The 18,366-nt window shown below is 45.7% G+C and overlaps 1 protein-coding gene across 1 annotated transcript in view; it reads right to left on the bottom strand.

The window, feature by feature from the left end:
• Positions 1 to 18,366, bottom strand: part of LOC135196229 (uncharacterized) — a 233,984-nt gene that overhangs the window by 188,029 nt on the left and 27,589 nt on the right. The window lies entirely within an intron of this gene.

Below are 18,366 nucleotides of genomic sequence, written 5' to 3'. Positions count from 1 at the left end.
CCTACCAGCCGAAAACTTTTTAATCCCACGCCTTGGGGGATGCTGGGAGTTCACGGATCAAGGTGTTGTTTTGTTTACAATCGTTACGCAGGCGCGCAAGCGCGAATTTCTTTCTTAGCGCACTAAAAAGTATCAGTGACACATATCAGAAATTATTTGCACCATTTTAAATTAGCCGTTACATGGAGTATTATATATGAAAATGTGCGCAATTTCATGTAGAATACAAAAATAAATACTCATGATTGTAGCTTTTATCATTTTTGAAATATTTTCATATAAATAATGATGTGCCAAAATTTCAACCTTTGGTCAACTTTGACTCTACCATTGACAGTTACAAAACCTTCCCTGAAAATCAGTTGTGATAGGCAGATCGTGGGGTAGGATGGGTGGGACTAGATAAATTATACAGGTAAGTATTATTAATATTAATTTTAGAATTAAAATTCCATACTAATAAACATTACCTTAATATAATTTATCTAACCCGATTAACCACATTGAAAAGGAGGAGGGAATCTGAGTACAATTTCCCCTTCGGACAGAATAGGACATAAAACAATCAAAGAAATATATATCATAGGCAGTTAAAAACTCAACCCGAGGTCTAAGCTAAGATACTAAGAACTCAAAGTCTCCTACCATAATGCCGCAGAACTGCGGTAGTAAAGGACAAGGAGTAAGTGTATAGTCATTCAGTCTGTACTAAAGTCAGGTGACCGACTAGGTGACCAGTCAGACAAAATGAGGACAGCAAGGCTGCATCCCCGATGACTTTATCAAGCACTACAACGACACCTGCTCTCTAACGAATGTCTGGTGCCAAGAGAGAGGATCGGGTATTGACAACTCTTTCCCTGAAGGATGAGTGCCTGGACTGCCTGGGCGATTCAAAGCTAAGCAAACATTGGGGGTGTATCAATGCAACCCAACGTCGCCAGCAGCAATATCGGCTCATGAGCAACTCCTGACTCGAGCTTTCTGGTGCCAAGAGAAAGGAGCGTGGAGCAAAAGGCGACTCAGTCCCGAAGCATGAGTGCCGGCAGTCTAACCTGGTCTCGTTAAACGATCATCGAAGGGTGTATCAACGCAACCGACGTCGTCAACGAGAAACTAGGGCTACTAAATGCCGCCTGATCTCGCACGAGTGTCTGACTCCGAGAAAACAGGTAAGACAAAAAGTAGATGGTGAACAAGTCACCAGATGACAGCAGACGATCCATCGACTAATTCCCTATCCAGAAGGACAATGGAAAAAGCGTGAGTCGTTAGGACAAGCAAACCAGTGGCTAGTCCTAGGTCGGCATCGACTTTGGGAGAAGCATAGTCGCCAGTGCCGAACCCAACCAGTGGGCTGGTCCCATGTCACACTGACAATGGAAGCAGCATGAGTTGTCAAGCAGCTAGTCCTTGTCATCAACAATACCTAAATACCAAACTGCCTAATTCCCATTATAACTAAACCAAAAACTGCCATAAGTTATAATGTAAAACAATAAATATATACAACAAAAAAAGAAAAAATAATATATAGGTAGCAACCAAACGTAAAACAGGAAGACTACCAATTCTCCTGTCTGACGACCTGTCCTGCCATCACCAACGGGCCCAAGGAACGAAGGTCGCCTAGAACTAGAGAAATATCCCTCAAATAAAAGGAGGCAAAAAACAGAATTAGAATGCTATGTCGCCGCCTCAAGCACCTTGGCGACCGAGACGTTCTTCATAAAAGCTACTGATGTAGCAACTGCTCTAATACTGTGTGCTCTCGTCGTCTGGCCCTCACAGGCAGCCGAACCACCAGTTTTAATAATAATATCTCTGAGAAAAAAGGATACACCATTCTTTGATATAGGTCTCTTGACATTTCGGGGTGAAACAAACAGATGACAGGGACGACCCTGAATGTCTTTCGTTCGGTGTAAATAGCATGAGAGCACCCTAACAGGGCAAAGAACTAATTCCTCATTTAAATTACCGACAAAGTCGACCAGCGACTTCGCACGAAAGACCTGGGAATGGGATTATCAGACAATTCAGTCTTTGCGACAAATTCGGGAAGGTATGACAAAACCATGTCTTGTCCAGATCTAGCAACCAGAAAAGAGTGCTTGCAGTTCACCCACCCTCTTGACTGTAGCCAGTGAGACAAGGAAGAGTGTCTTAGAAGAGAGGTCCCTAAAATCGGCCGTATTCAGAGGCTCAAACGTAGGGAACCTAAAGACTTTAAGGACTTTATTAATGTCCCATGTCAGAGGAGAACACTGCAGACTGGGTCGACCAACTGTCGCGCCACTCTGGAGGAGAACCCTTCGTGCTTGGAGAATCTCTTGACAGTCCTCCAGGCAATGAAAGACTGAGCATTGGTGGTAGCCTCTGATGGAATCCGATGAAAATGGGGTTTGTTTGAGAAGATCTGGTCTCTCTGTCAGACGAATGGGGGGCTCCACCAGAGTTTCCAGTAGGTCGGGAAACCACTCCTGTTGGCCAGAAGGGGCAATCAAGCGAGATCCAGACGCTTGGTTGCTCTCACTTGTTGAGGACTGACCTCACCAGAGCGAACGGAGGAAATGCATAGGCTTGAAGGCCCTCCCAGTCCTGCAAAAGAGCGTCTGTCCCGGCACTCTAAGGAGTCTGATAAGAGGCAAAGAAGATCTGGCACCTAAAATTCAGTGGGGTGGCAAACAGATCGACTGTGACAGGCCACTTCTTCCTGAGGCTGTCGAAGACTTCCTGGCAAGTGTCCATTCCGACCCTTGAACTTCATTCGGTCTCGACAAGGCGTCTGCTAAGACATTGTGATGGCCCAGGATAAACTGAGGGACCAACGTAATCCCCGTCTTCTGCCCAACACAGGATTGATCACGCTTCTTGAGTGAGAAGGTCCAACTGTGTGCCATCTTGGTTTCTTCAACTGTGTGCCATCTTGGTTACTTAAGTACAAGACTGCTGTGGTGTTGTCAACAAAGATCGCAACAACCGACTCCAACAGTTGATCCTGAAATGAAAGAAGGCCTAGATACACTGCCCTTAGTTCCTTCCAATTTATTGACATGATCCTCTCTTCCTCTGACCAAAGGCCCGAAGCGGCCTCGCAGCCCAGGTGAGCGCCCCAACCTTAATCTGAGGCGTCTGACCAGAACATTAGGTCCGACGGAACTGAAAGAAGAGATGTCCCTGACTTCAGGCGGTGAACTTGTATCCACCCACAAAGATCCTTCCGACATTGTGGAGAGGAGGCGACTATCACGAAATCCCATGACTGGCGAAGTGTCGACTGAAGGGACCTCATTCTGAGACAACCTCCGGGAACCAGTTGGATGAGGGATGACAAATGGCCCAGGAGAGTCCTCCAAAGAGAAACTGGCTGCATTATGGAGGATAAATATTCTTCGACCAGACTTAGAAGCTTGTCTATCCATTTCGGAGCGCAAGAAGCCCTCAAAATCTGGGAATTCTAAACAATCCCCAGAAAAGTCAGATCTGGCAAGGGATTAGACTGGACTTGTCGAAGTTGATATAAATGCCCAACTCAACACAGAGACAGAACTATCTCCCTCGACCGCGAACGGAGACATTTCTCTACAGATTCGGCCTGGACTAACCAATCGTCCAGATACCGAAGCATTTATTACATTTAACTGATGCAGAATAGCCGAAACAGGAGCCATCACCCGAGACAAGACCTGTGGAGCAGTGGCGAGGCCGAAACAAAGGGTCTTGAACTGGAAAACTCCCGGGTCCGTGAAAAACCAAAGGTAAGGTCTGCTCTTCGGATGGATGGGGATTTGCAGAAAAGTATCCATCCTGCAGATCGATGGAAATCATCCAGTCCCCCATCCTGACGGATGAAAGAACAGTCTGAACAGTCTTCATTTGGAACTTGGACTTTAGAATGAACTTGTTCAAGACCGAAAGATCTGTGAGTAAAACCCGGGAGGAGGAGGAACTCGCTCTATGGCATCCTTCTCCAAGAGAGCCGAAAGCTCCTTCTCCAAGGCTTGACCCCTGATTGAGTGCGGGGAATAACTGCTGAACTCGAGAGGACGATTGGAAAGAAAGTGGGTGTCTTGAAACAAAAGGGAACTCGCAACCTACTCTCAGGACCTCCACCACCCAAGCATCCACTGCACTCTCCTGCCAAGCTGACCAATGGCGAGAGACACAAGCTCCTACTGTGGTCTCCGGGAGAGGTAATGACTCCTACTTCCGAAAATTCTTACGCAGAGGGAAGGAAGAAGAAGAAGAAGAAGGTCCACCTGGAGGTTGAGCTCTTCCCCTGCCCTTAGAGCCATGCCAAGAACCTCTCCAGCGCTTCAAAGAGAGAGCACCAGAGGAGGAAGCTGAGGCGCCAGAAACCTGAGATGAACTCTGGAAAAACGAGCCAGAAGGAGGAGGTTGTTGGCCTGGAGCAGAAGGTACGAATCTGGCACTAAACTTACGCTTACTCCTTGAAGGAACGGGAGAAAGACCAGAGGAAAATGCCCTTGATAAGGCCCAGTGAGCTTGGGAAGAGGCATCACCTTGATGTTCCTTCAAAAACTCAGATATATCAAATAGGGAATCGCCAAAAGGAAAAGAGGACAACAAACGCCTCAGAGAAACAAGAAAGGCCTGCATTGAAGCGGCAAGCTCGTTCTGATGTACAGAAGCGATTGAAACAGACGAGCAGAATTTCTCAAAAAGAGGAGCATCGGGAGGAACAAACCCAGAGTCCTTGATATACATTAAAAGACCTCCGAGGACCCACATATTGAAGGATTGAGCCTCTTGTAAGGGGCTCATAACAGACTCCATGGCAATAACATCTTCGATTGAGACTGAGACTGAAGCCTTGGAAAGCAAAGGTTGACCCGAAAGTAGGACAAAATCAGGATTTGGTTGGGGGGGTCGAGAGAATGAAGTATCATCCGCCACCTGATAAACTTCTCTCCGGTGTCGTAGAAGAGAAGAGAGCTTCCTCTTTCCTTCCCCGATCACCTTCGAAAGTTTAGCGGCAACGTCCGCCCTCACTCTTGTGAACCTCTGAGCAAGGGAAAAACATAAAAATTCCCACGTTCGAGAAGGACTGTCAAGAAAAATCCCTTCTGTAATACGAGGCAGAGGCTGCTTCTACTTAGGCCTCGCCTGAGAAAGAAAACTCAAAATTAAATAAAAAAGTTTCTTGAACTCGACATCATGACCGTTGTTCAAAGAAACATCAATATCAGTGACACGAATCCATGTCATCATCACCATCATCGTCAGATCCTAACTGAGAAACTTCCCCTGAAGTAAGATCCTGACGACTAGCTATCTTAGGTCTAACACTAATACCCCTCCCCCCTTCTCCTAAATAAGCGGCCTTTGGCACTGTTACGGGACTAACAGGGGACACATTGGGTAAAGAATCGTCAGGCACCTGCCCGGACCGGATCCCCCCTAGGCCTTTGCCATGACGGGGTTCACAAGCCGGGGTATCTGTCGCACCGTTACCCATGGTGCTGTCGACAGGTACCTGACGAGGAGCTGAAATTGAATCTAAAAAGTGTGTTAGACATTCTAGTAAAAGCTTCTTCAAAATTCTCTGACAGCTTGTTAAACTTAGCTGAAATGTGACTATCTAGCTAAACTAAGCTGTAATTTTTCAAACTTTTGTTTCCAACTAGTTTCCATTGCCAAAACCTTTGAATCAACATCAGAAACGACTTCACTATTTACCGGTTGTACAGGTGGCAAAGCATCAATTAATTCGGAATCGGAATCACACGATACCGAAACCGAAGAGCCAGAACCATGCGCGCACAAATCAAGGAAATCATTAGATACAGGTCTAGCAACCGATTTCTTTTTCTCCTTAATAAATCTGTTACGGTGCAAGATTCTTTGATGTTTCATATAGGCTAAGTCGTCAAGTCTTCGTCAGACCAAGGCATACATAAGTCACAACGATAAGTCAAGTCACAAACCTGTCCATGACAAAGCTACAAATGTCATGGGGTTAATACTCCCTGCTACTCATCCTTGTCCCACAAGCCAGGCAATTCCTGATGTTGCTGGCAGAAAGAAGCATCGAATTATCTTTTCAATCCACTGGACTGTTGGACAGGTCACGTAATTCCGGGTCGCGCAAAAATTCGCAATATAATATAAATACCATAATAGAAATAAAAGTTAATTCACGATTTCGTGGATGTAATGCGTGAGTGGTAATTAACATAAAGTCGCATTAACAATTAATGAGAGCTTTAAAGGCACAAAAAGGTTTAGGAAATTTATAAAGAGTGGCCGTGATGTAAACAACACGGGCGCTCATTAACAACTGATTTTCAGGGAAGGTTTTGTAACTGTCAACGGCAGCGTTGCCAACTGGCGGACAGAATAGGAGGTAACAGGGTTGCCAATGTGGTAAATTTTGGTGCGGTTTTTGGGGATTTAGGGCTAGATAAATTATATTAAGGTAATGTTTATTAATAAACATTTTTTTACGTCTGTGCGTTACGAATTCATGCATCATTTTGTGATAATATTTTCTCTGTGTTGCTTTGATCGTTTTACAATGTGTTATATACCAAAATGATCACAATTTAGTGTACAACGAAAAAAAATTTACTCGTTAGCTTTAACTGTTTTGCTCACAGCGCGATTTGAATACAATTATATATGAAATTTTGTTTTCGCGCTATCATATATCACATTATTTATATATGATAATGATATTTTTTTTCCTTTCTGATGGTTGCATACTAAACTTCAGGCAATGACAAAAAAAGGAGCCAAAAATGAACTCTTAATCTTGAAAACTAAGCACGCTGTAATTTTTTGAAAAAAATATTTTTTCCGCTTTGGCGCTCACTCCGAGACCCCCTCAGCATACGGGAGACGATTTTTATTATACCCCTTAGGCGTTTAAGGGTTAATACATATGCTTTCTCCCAACAGTTTTGCCATGCTATAATTATCACCTGCTTCACTACTATAAGCTAAAAAACGATTCCTAAGTTCCACTAGACTGGGACACTCAACCAGCAAATGCTCAACAGTCAGCGGAACTAAGCAATCACCACAGAAGGGCTCATTCTCCCCATTCATCAGATAGCTGTGAGTTAAACGCGTATGGCCAATACATAATATGATATTGTTATAATACAATAAAGTTTCATACATACTTACCTGGCAGATATATACATAGCTAAGACTCCGTCGTCCCCGACAGAAATTCAAATTTCGCGCCACTCGCTACAGGTAGGTCAGGTGATCTACCGGCCTGCCCTGGGTGGCAGGACTAGGAACCATTCCCGTTTTCTATCATATTTTTTCTCTTCCACCTGTTTCCTTGCAGGGATCTGGGTGGGCCCTAATCGTATATATCTGCCAGGTAAGTATGTATGAAACTTTATTGTATTATAACAATATCATTTTCATACAATCAACTTACCTGTCAGATATATACATAGCTGATTGGCACCCTTCGGTGGAGGGTAAGAGACAGCTACTTCTGGAATAGACAGGGAAACAACATATGTTGTAGGTATAAAAAACCTTGGTTCCTACCTGATAGGTGGTAGACTTTGTGGCTGTAGCCCAGGAGTCTGCATCACCTCAAGAAACTTTAGCGAGATATGTGATCTATGGCCAAGAGTTCTTGTGGGTCTGCCGAAGGGGTCTTATACACTTACTCAGCAGAGCCTGAAAGGACTTTGTCAATGGGTGCTGATCCACTTATATGACAACACACCTTATGAAGGAGCACACAACCAATCCCGACCACCTGATCCTAACCACCATGTTAGTATTAAAAATTGCTCCAAGTTATCCTCAAACTCTTCACAACAACCATAACTCTAATCCAAATTGCACACGCACACATTAATTTCCCCCCCAAAAATTTATGATACTCATCTAATAAAAGATATCACAAACGAAAGTGACTGGCCACCTGTGCGGCACCTGCACCTGCTCAGCAGAAAGTCTAGAACATATCTATTAGACTTATGCATCATTTAAAGGATTGTTTGTTAGCTCCTGTACCAGGATTGGTGCCCGCAGACACTAAAGGAACCTAAAGAAAAAAATTTTTTGTAGGTCACACGAACGTCCTTTAAATAGTGAGAAGCAAACACTACGAATTACACCTCCAATATGTTCGCTTCCAAGATATTCTTTAGTGACAATATTTCTCTGAAAAGAGAGAGACGTAGCTACTGCTCTCACCTCATGAGCTCTTACTCTCAGGAGTTTCAAAGAGTCGTCCGTGCAAGCCTTATGAGCGTCGGTAATGACGTTCCTGACAAAAAAGGCTAAAGTATTCTTGGACATAGGTTCTTGATGGATCCTTCACCAAAGGCACGCAGAGACTTGTCTAGAACCTCCCCAAACTGTTTCTTTCTCTGCATGTAAAACTTTAGAGCCCTTCTTACTGGGCAAAGAGACCTCTCAAGTTCCCTGCCGACGAGACCCGATAAGCCTTTAACTTCGAAGTTTCTCGCCAGGGATTCGAAGGATTTTCATTCTTCGCCAAAAATAAATCATCTTTGAATGAACAAGATGGCTGAATCTAGTTGAATCCCACTTTTATCACTAAGGGCATTGCAGTTGGCACTAACTCTCTTAGCCGTCGCCAGAGACAAAGAAACAAACATTTTCACGTTGGTCATGAATCGAGGCCAAATGCAGAGTTTCAAATCTTGCCGAGGACAAGAACTTCAGGACCACGTCGAGATTCCAGTTAGGGGGAGCTGTAATCTTAGACTTAAATGGTCCTCAAAAGATCTAATCATCGTTGTAGATCTCTATTATTTGCCAGAACTAGGCCTCTATTTCTAAAGACGGCCGAAAGCATACTCCTATAGCCCTTTCCCTATTGTGGCTACGGAAGAAGAGATTCCTCTCTCAAATTAATAACAGAAAATCAGCGATTTCTGTTACAGAGGTACTGGAGGAGGACAACTTCTTCGACTTGCACCCACCATTTCTTTCTAAATACTTCCCACTTCGACTGGTAAAATCGGATAGTGGAAGTTCTCCGGGCTCTAGCGATCGAGCTTGCCGCCTTGCGAGAAAAGCCTCTCACTCTGACAAGTCTTTCGATAGTCGAAAGGCAGTCAGAGCGGAGCGGGGGAGGTTTTTGATGAAACCTCTCGAAGTGTGGTTGTCTGAGAAGATCCATCCTTTGTGTGGGGGGATCTGGGGAAGTCTACCATCCACTCCAGCCCACCTCCGTGAACCACTCTTGAGCTATCAGGGTCATTTTCGTCCCCTTTGATGTCACAAACTTCCTGAGCACTTGCCCAGAATCTTGAATGGGGGAAATGCATAAACGTCTACATGAGACCAATCTAGAAGGAAGGCGTCTACTGTTAGAGCTCTGGGGTCTTCTACTACTGAGCAAAAGACTTCCAGTCTTTTTGAGAGGAACATGGCATAGAGGTCGACATGAGGAGTCCCCCAAAGAGACCATAGACTCCAACGAAACTTCTGAGTGGAGGGTCCATTCGGTGTGAAGGACCTGGTTCCTCCTGCTCAGCCTGTCTGCTCTCACGTTCCTTACTCCTTGAACAAACCTCGTCAAAAGAGAGATGTCCCGATGTCTACAAAATGAGGTCTCTTGCGAGCTCGTATAGGGCATACGAGTGTGTCCCTCCTTGCTTTCGAATGTAGGCAAGGGCGGTTGTGTTGTCCGCATTCACTTGGACTATCTTGTTCCTCACTAAAGGCTCGAAGCTCTTTAGGGCCAGGTGTACCGCAAACAGCTCTTTGCAGTTTATGTGCCAGGACACTTGAAGAGCATTCCAGGTGCCTGACACCTCTCTCTTTCCCAAGGTTGCTCCCCAACCTTTTTCCACCGACGCGTCTGGAAAACAATACAAGGTTCGGGTTCTGAGTCTTCTAGGGAAGTACCCTTGTTTTCCTTCAGTGGGGGCAACCACCATTCTAAGTGACGTTTCATCCAAACTGGAATGGGAAAAACTGTCCGCAAAGAAGTCCTGTCTTCATGTTCCACGATCTTCTGAGGAAAAGAAAACTGAAGAGGACGGAGATGAAGTCTTCCTAGAGGAAAGAACTGTTCAAGTGAGGAAAGGGTCCCTAATAGGCTCAACCATTCCCTCGCCGAAGTACGTTCTTTCCCTAAGAAGAGAGAGACTTTCTCTAAGCCTCTCGTTAGTCTCTCTTGAGAAGGAAATACTCGAAAACCCCGAGAATCCATCCGAATCCCCAGATAGACCAAGTTCTGGCTGGGGATCAGATGGGACTTCTCGAGGTTCACGAGCAATCCTAAGGTCTTTATCAGGTTTAGTGTCAAAGCAAGGTCCTCCAAACACTGTCTCTCTGACTTTGCTCTGATGAGCCAGTCGTCCAGGTACAGAGAGATACTGATACCTTTCAGGTGAAGCCATCTCGCCACATTTTTCATCAGGCTCGTGAAGACCTGAGGAGCCGTGGAAAGGCCGAAACACAAGGCTCTGAATTGGAAGATCCTTCCCCCCGTCATGAAACGGAGGTAACTTCTTCGACGAAGGATGAATCGGGACGTGAAAATAGGCATCTTGGAGATCCAGAGACACCATCCAATCTCCTTGGCGAAGAGCCGCCAAGGACTGATGCAGAAGTCTCCATGGAGAACTTCAGTTTTCTGAACAAACTTGTTCAGAGCGCTGACATCTAGAACTGGTCTCCAGCCCCCAGAGGCTTTCGCAACCAAGAAAAGGCGATTGTAAAACCCTGGGGAGCTTTGATCCAGCACTAGCTCTATAGCTCTCTTGTCCCACATTTGATCCACCATTCGCTGAAGAGTATCTTTCAACACAGGGTCCTTGTAATTGGCGGACAATTCCCCGTGGAGTTGACGTCAGGGAGGATGTCCAGGAAAGGAATGAGGTATCCTTTCTGTAGGACAGACATTGACCAAGCGTCTGTATCTATGAGAGTCCAGGCTTCCGCAAACCCCCGGAGCCTGGCACCTACTGGTGTTTGGAGGAACGCAGCTTCATTTTCCCCTTTTAAAGGGACGGAAAGAAGCTCTACCTCTCTTCTCAGTCGCTTTCCTTTTAGAGGGAGCTCTAGAGGGAGGACCTCCTCGAAAGGGCTGCAGAGGCGTATTAACACCATTTCTTCTCTCCACCGTCACTGGTCTCTTTTTCCTAGACGATTGAAGGAGAAAGATCCTGTGTCGCTTTCTCCGTCAGCGAGCGGGGGAAATGTCCCTCACCAACTGCGAAGGGAACAGAAAGTCAGACCTGGGAGCGAATAACAATGCTGCCCTTTGCGAATGGAAAGAAAACTGCTTTCGTCAGAAAAGCGCTAAAAACAGATCTCTTCTTCAAGAGACCCGGCTCCAAATAAAGAAGAGACTTCCCCTGAGCCGCCTGTACTTCCCGCCTTGTCAATGCACGACAAGATCGAAAGGAGTACGTCAGGATCGATATCCTTCCGAGGCATGGGCCTTCTTGGCCATCACCCCAAGGGACCAATCCAGGAAGTTGAAGACTTCCAAAATATGGAAAGAGTCCCTTGAGGAGATGATCCAACTCCGAAAGACCCCAAGTTATTTTTGCATTATGAAGGCTATGTCTCCTGGATGCGTCTACCAGACTGGAAAAGTTAGCTTCAGCCGAAGCTGGGAGAGTGAGCCCCATATTCTCCCAGTCTGGTACCAAATACCTCTCTTGCCCGTAAGTCTAGCGGGAGGCATGCAGAACACCGTTCTAACTAACTCTTTTTTGGTTTGCATCCAGCTATCCAGAGACTGAAGAGCTCTCTTCATAGAAATCGTCGGCCTCATCTTCAGAAAAGCCGACGACTTTGGCGTCTTGGTAGCATGAAAAAAGTGAGCGAGGAGAAAAGAGGAGCGGCAGGGTCAAGGCATCTCCGTATTCCTGAAGAAGGAGAGCTGTCAAAACTTTATAATTAGACAGCCCTTCTCTGCCGTGAGTCTCGTCTTCTGAGTCCTCTTCCAAGAAAGGATCAGAAGGAGAATTCAATTTCAGATCTGGGTCTTCCTGCCCAATTTCTCTCTCTGCGGGAGACAAACTCCTAATAGGAGAGGGGCTAAGAGCGTGTACGGCGTCCTTATGAATAAAAGCAGACGTCTCGCGCCTGTAAGACTCCTCGCGCTTGGTTGGCGCCTCGCGCTTGGCTGGCTCCTCGCGCCTGGCTGACGCCTCACGCCTGGTTGACGCCTCGCGCTTCTCTGGCGCTATATCCTTGTTTGGATGACGCTTTTCTGGCGCCTCGCGCCTGGCTGAATCCTCGCACCTGGCTGCATTCTCGCACTTGGCTGGCGCCTCGCGCTTGTCTGGCGCTTCATATTCGGCGTATGACTCCCTATCGGAAACATCTCGCGCCTATAATACACCTCACGTCCCACAGGAGCCTCACTCCTGGCGGAAGAAGGAAGACGAGACTTCTTGACAGGAAGCCTCACGTCTTTTCTACGAGGAGGATCTTTCGAAAGGACTCCTACCAAGGCGGATAACTGTTCTTGTACAGCCAAAATAATCCTCTTGGAAGCTTCTCCAGTGTCTTCTTCAACTGGAGAGGGAGACCTCGAAGGAGTTTTGTCAAAGTCAGGGGACTTCAAAACTCTCTTAGCCTTCTTGATCGAGGGAGGCGCTTCTTCAGAAAAACGTTCGGGACTTGAGTCCAACACAGGTTCTTTCCAGTGCCTTTTCAGGGGCCTGGAAAGGTCCGAATCCTTCCACCCTCGTTTAGGAGAGGAGAGGCGGACGAAGAGCACTCTCTGAGGACGCTTTTCCTATAGCGGTCCTGAGCAGTCTGTCTAACTACAGAGCTTGTTGAAGGGACGCCTGACCGGGGGGAATTCTCCACAACCTCCGTACGGCTTTCGACTTTTCTTCTCCTCTGGGCTTGGGAGCTTGAAAGAGGTCTAGGCCTGGGAGCGTCGCAGAGACGGTCAGACACTGGGGGCACTCACTTCACTAAAATAATCACTTTCACAATCTTTACCTTTCATGGCAGCCATTTTGGATTTCATCCTATGAAGTGTAGCTTTCAGATCAGCGATTTCCGAGGCGAATCTGAATGTAAGCAAGTGAGGGCCCTGATACAGAATTAGAATCAAATGCATAGTTTAGTGAGTAGTTACAATCATTAAAAGGCTCAATAGGCCTTGTACTACCCGCACCCTTAGATGCAGCCCTTCTGACTCTATCTCTCTTTAACTTCTTCAAGTAAGAAGTTAAAGTCTTCCATTCCTCAACATTCAACCTCTCACATTCATGACAGGTGTTAGAAATAGAACAGTCAAAACCTCTACATTTGCGGCATACAGTGTGAGGATCAACCGAAGCCTACGGTATCCTCACCTTGCAGCCTACTACATTCACACACACCTCTCACAACCCACTTGAATCAGACATTCTTGAAGAAAAATCAAAAGCAAGTCCAAATCCAGTCCACGGTAGCGAATGCCAAAACAATGATCCAGGTACATCACCAAAAAGTCCAAAAAAGATGATCAATTGTCTTGAAAAGCGAATTCCAGTCAGGAGGTAGTAGCAACGATGTTGATACCACCGGCGACAGAAAAAATATGATAGAAAACGGGAATGGTTCCTAGTCCTGCCACCCAGGGCAGGCCGGTAGATCACCTGACCTACCTGTAGCAAGTGGCGCGAAATTTGAATTTCTGTCGGGGATGACGGAGTCTTAGCTATGTATATATCTGACAGGCAAGTTGATTGTATGAAACTACACAATACAACCTCCCACTTCCTTGGTATTAGGTCATATTTCCAAGGGTGTGTCTGACTAGTAATTTTTCATTTTATTGGGGCCTACTCTGTCCCACTGAAGTGCCCATAAATGCTGGATGGATTTCCATGTAGGGTAAAAAACCGCATGGTACAGGGGTGGACCATGTGCGATCAATGTGTACAACCCCAAAAAAAGTACATTATAACGCGTCCTGACATCGGAGATGGGCATCAGACGCGACTTGTTGTTGGTGAGAAAAGGAGCTAAAGACCTCTACTCCGGTGTCAGGACGCGTTATAATGTACTTTTCTTGGGGTTGTACACATTGATCGTACATGGGACACCCCTGTACCATGCAGTTTTTTACCTTATGTATCATAGAATGTATCACTATATGGAACAGGACATTTTCTTGGTACCAAAGTTTGCGCTGCTGATTTGGCTAGCTTGTCTGCCTCTTTGTTTCCCGATATGTTCACATGGACAGGAACTCAACAAAAAGAAACATTGCTCCCTCTATACTGGTGCAAGACTACCAGGTGGATTAAGCGGTCACTGTCCTCAGTGCGCCGCTGTTCCACCGCAGCGTCCACCATCTCTCTAGGGAAGAGAGAGGAGGAACCCAGCACCGGTCCGTTTCTTAGACCCAACGCCGCCTCACACCATGCCGACCTGGTCACTCGAGAGAGGACTGCGTTGTGGTGGGATAACAAGCTTAAGAGCAAGCAGCAAATCTCCCCCACATAAACTTAATCTGTCTGGCTACCAAACCCACCCTCAATCACACTTTCCCCTTTACACTACAAAATACAGCAGGACAATTGACCCATACCTACATACAAAACAAAAAACACAAACAGGTACTCACCTCTGGCTTCTGATACTCAGGGCTAAGCTGTGCTGTCCGCCGGATATAGGCTATAGGCTATAGGCTAGCCGACACACAACCACCGCTGACAACCAAACACAAAATAACCACCCGAGACCCACAACCCCACAACAACTCAATAACCTGACAAATCACTGCAGACTAACACCAACAGCCCGAAAGAACACGACAACCACACGACTTCCCCAAGCACAACAACCTGCCAAGACCAACCCTGCCCCAACCACCACTCACAGACACCGAAATGCACAACCAACGTCTTCGATTTCTCCACAACCAGACAGACACATGCACAACAACTTCACAACCCCAAAATCTATCAAATAACACCAAAACAACTAACCACCAAAGGATAACTGTTGCCAAAACCAACTCTGACTTCACCAGACGACTCACTGCTTAGACAATTGTAACAGACTTCCACTGACATACTCCAGAGCGCCACAACAGACATGCTTCCGACCGTCATTTAACCACTCCCATTCATTCTTCCACCAATCTCTCTCTCTCTCTCTCTCTCTCTCTCTCTCTCTCTCTCTCTCTCTCTCTCTCTCTCTCTCTCTCTCTCTCACAACCTTTGGAGACATTGTCAAATATAAAGTATCATTACTCCTCCATATTACCTCCCCTATTACATTTGACAATGACTCCTTACACTCACAACATCCACACTAAATTGCCTTTCACAACACCCAAGGATGCTCAGATGCAGACCCCCTGAATCTTGTTTGAGGACCATCATACACTCTTTCAGTTACATCGCCATTCACTTCTTCCAAACCACTTTCTTTCAAACCCCCATTATCTCCCTCCCTACCATCCTCCCAAATTCCATTCACTACTTCACCGATGTCTTCTAACTCTGGTTCCAACATCTTCCCTATTTCGGCCACCAAACCACTCAGTTCATCCATACTTCTGTCAAACTCCTGCAAAGACTTATCCATCCTATCAACTACCTCCTCACTACTCAGTTTCCTTCTCACTGAAGTCTTATTTGTTCCTGTCAACTCAAACCCACATACACTACAAGTATCATTCATTCCCTCAAAGTCATCCGTAGCACACGCCTTATCAACCGTTTTCACCCCACCACCAACCCCCTTACCATGACGTTCATGCTTTTCCCTTCCACTTCCTCTCTCCACACTCTTCTGTTTTCTTCCATACTCAACCAACACCAACTGTCGATCTCCCAGACCCATTTGTTCACTGACAGTCTGCCCATACTTATTCACCCCCAACCACTCACTCATCGTATTCTCCCGAACATACTGCGGTACTTCTCTCCACTTACGGAGCTGGTTATGGTGTGCCCTAACATCATCCATTCCCCCACCTACTCGCAATTTCCCCAAAACATAACTCAATCCACTCGGTCCCACTTCCAAAATCCAAAAGCCCCTTCATATTTCTCCCTTACTTTATTCACATTCATTCTTCCCATCTCAACCCCCTCTTTCAACACCTTATCCCCAATCTTAAAACTCACAAACCTTTCACTCGTTTTCTTCCACAAATCTCGATCACCTTCTGACAGACCCAACCGCGGTCTGACAATCTTCTCAAAACTTAACGCATATTTACAAGGAGACATACCTACACTCTTCTGCAGTGTGGCGTTATATACCCAAACTCCACGTCCTACGTACATCTCCCAATCCTTGTCGCCCTTAAACATCATTCGCAAAATCTCAGTCATCATCCTAACAGTCCTTTGAGCCAACCCATTCGCACTGGGTATATACGTAGTAGAATACACATGCACAATACCCCATTCCTTCAACATTTCTTCAAATTCCCATCCCACAAACTCAGGTCCATTATCACTCAACATTTTTGCTGGCTTACACACACACATGGACAACATCACTTGACCCACCATTTGTGCAACAGTTTCACTCCTCTTATCTTTGATGGGAACCACACAGGCAAATTTACTCATGTGATCCACCATCATAATCATCCCCACATGTCCTCTCGCAGTCCTTGGCAAAGAAACACAATCAATCACAAGCATTTCAAACGGCTCTTTCATCTGCAATCGCAACACAGGTGGACTTAAATGCACACTCTTGATACTTTTCCCTCTGACAGTCTTCACACGTGACAGCCACATCCACACAAATCTTATTCAATCCAGGGGCATACAATCTCTCTCTCATGCATTCCCACAACTTATTTTTTCCCATATGCCCAAACCGATCATGCACCAACAAACACAATACTCACAGCTGACTCAACAGAAAACACTGGCACATACACTTCCCTGTCATAAACCCCTTCCTGATGCAAAAAGTACACTATGTTTTTGCACACCTGGTTATCCACATCACACTCCTCCTCATAACATTCATCCTCAGTCAGTTCCCCATTTCCACAATTCTGACTCAGATCCCCTTCACAGTCCATTTTTGTAACCAACCAATTACAACCACGTTCCCCGCACTGAATCATCAAAACCCCATGTTCAAAACCTGTACTCACCCTTCCTCAATACTCAACCGGTCTGTCCCATCCAAAATACAACAACACTTATTCCAAACAACTCAGCTACTGCTGACAACAATTCATGCAACATTTCTCCTTCCCCACCTTGTTCCTCCGCATATGCCACTTCCTACTGCACATCACTCATCAACTTCACTTGCAACTCATTCACACTACCAGGTACCTCTTCAACCAGACCCCTACCTTCCAAGTCTTTCAATGTCGAAAACAAACATTCACACACACTGTCATTCCCTTCAAACCTCTCTTTTACAACCAACCCCTCAGGTACCATATTCGGATCCCAGTCACTTTTCACAACACCACTGTCCTTACCATGCATCCTAGACATCGTATCACCAATCACATTTTTACTCCCAGGCACATACTCTAAGCTAAAATCAAACTCACTCAAATCCTCAATTGTCCTTGCAATCCTAGCATTCACATTTTCCTTCTTGATCACATATACTAACGGCCAATGGTCTGTCCTTATGACAAATTTTACCCCATACAAAAACACTTTCAACGCTTTCACACAAAACCTTATTGCTGCAAGCTCTTTCTCAACCACCGAATACTTCAGCTCTGCTTTATTAAAAGCTTTACTCACATATGCAATCACTCTCAATTGTCCCTCCCCATTCACCTCTTGCATCTGCACCAAGCATCCTCCCATACTAAACTTACTAGCATCAGCATACAACTCAAGCTTACTGGCATCCTCACCATAGTCCGGAAAAGCCAAGGTGACGTCCCTAGCAGCCTCCTCTTTCAATCTCTCAAATGCTCCCACCATTTGCTCATCCCACCTCAGCTTAGTACAATTTTTCTTCCCGGTCCATTCAGTCAACAGCTTCCCTATACCCGAACAATCCCTAACAAACTTCCTACCAAACTCAATCAGACCCAAAAAAGGGATTTTGACGAAGGAAAAATCTATTTCTGGGTGATTGGCTCGTGTCGCCCTATGAAATATCCTTAAGTTCATTATTTCTAGGTAAATTAATCCTAATATTACCAGAGAAAACATAAAATCAAGAAAATGTCAGTTAAACTGACTCGCTCACTCTATAAAAGAAGTGTCGGTATGGTAACAGGGGCGAGTGAGATCACTACCACGAGTCATTTACCATTTAGACCTTCCATCACAAAATCCCCCACCTGAGAGAGCTGATACCAAAGGGTGATGTGTCCGCTACTACTACTACTACCGACGCAAAGCGGAGAGCAGCGCCTCTAGCGGCCATCCTTTATAAATGGTCATCTTGTCCTGCAGGGTGGGTAAG

The sequence above is a fragment of the Macrobrachium nipponense genome, chromosome 17, assembly GCF_015104395.2.
Source record: "Macrobrachium nipponense isolate FS-2020 chromosome 17, ASM1510439v2, whole genome shotgun sequence".
NCBI lineage: Eukaryota > Metazoa > Arthropoda > Malacostraca > Decapoda > Palaemonidae > Macrobrachium > Macrobrachium nipponense.
The sequence above is the reverse complement of the archived record's forward strand: the minus strand, read 5'-3'. Positions and strand labels throughout refer to the sequence as shown.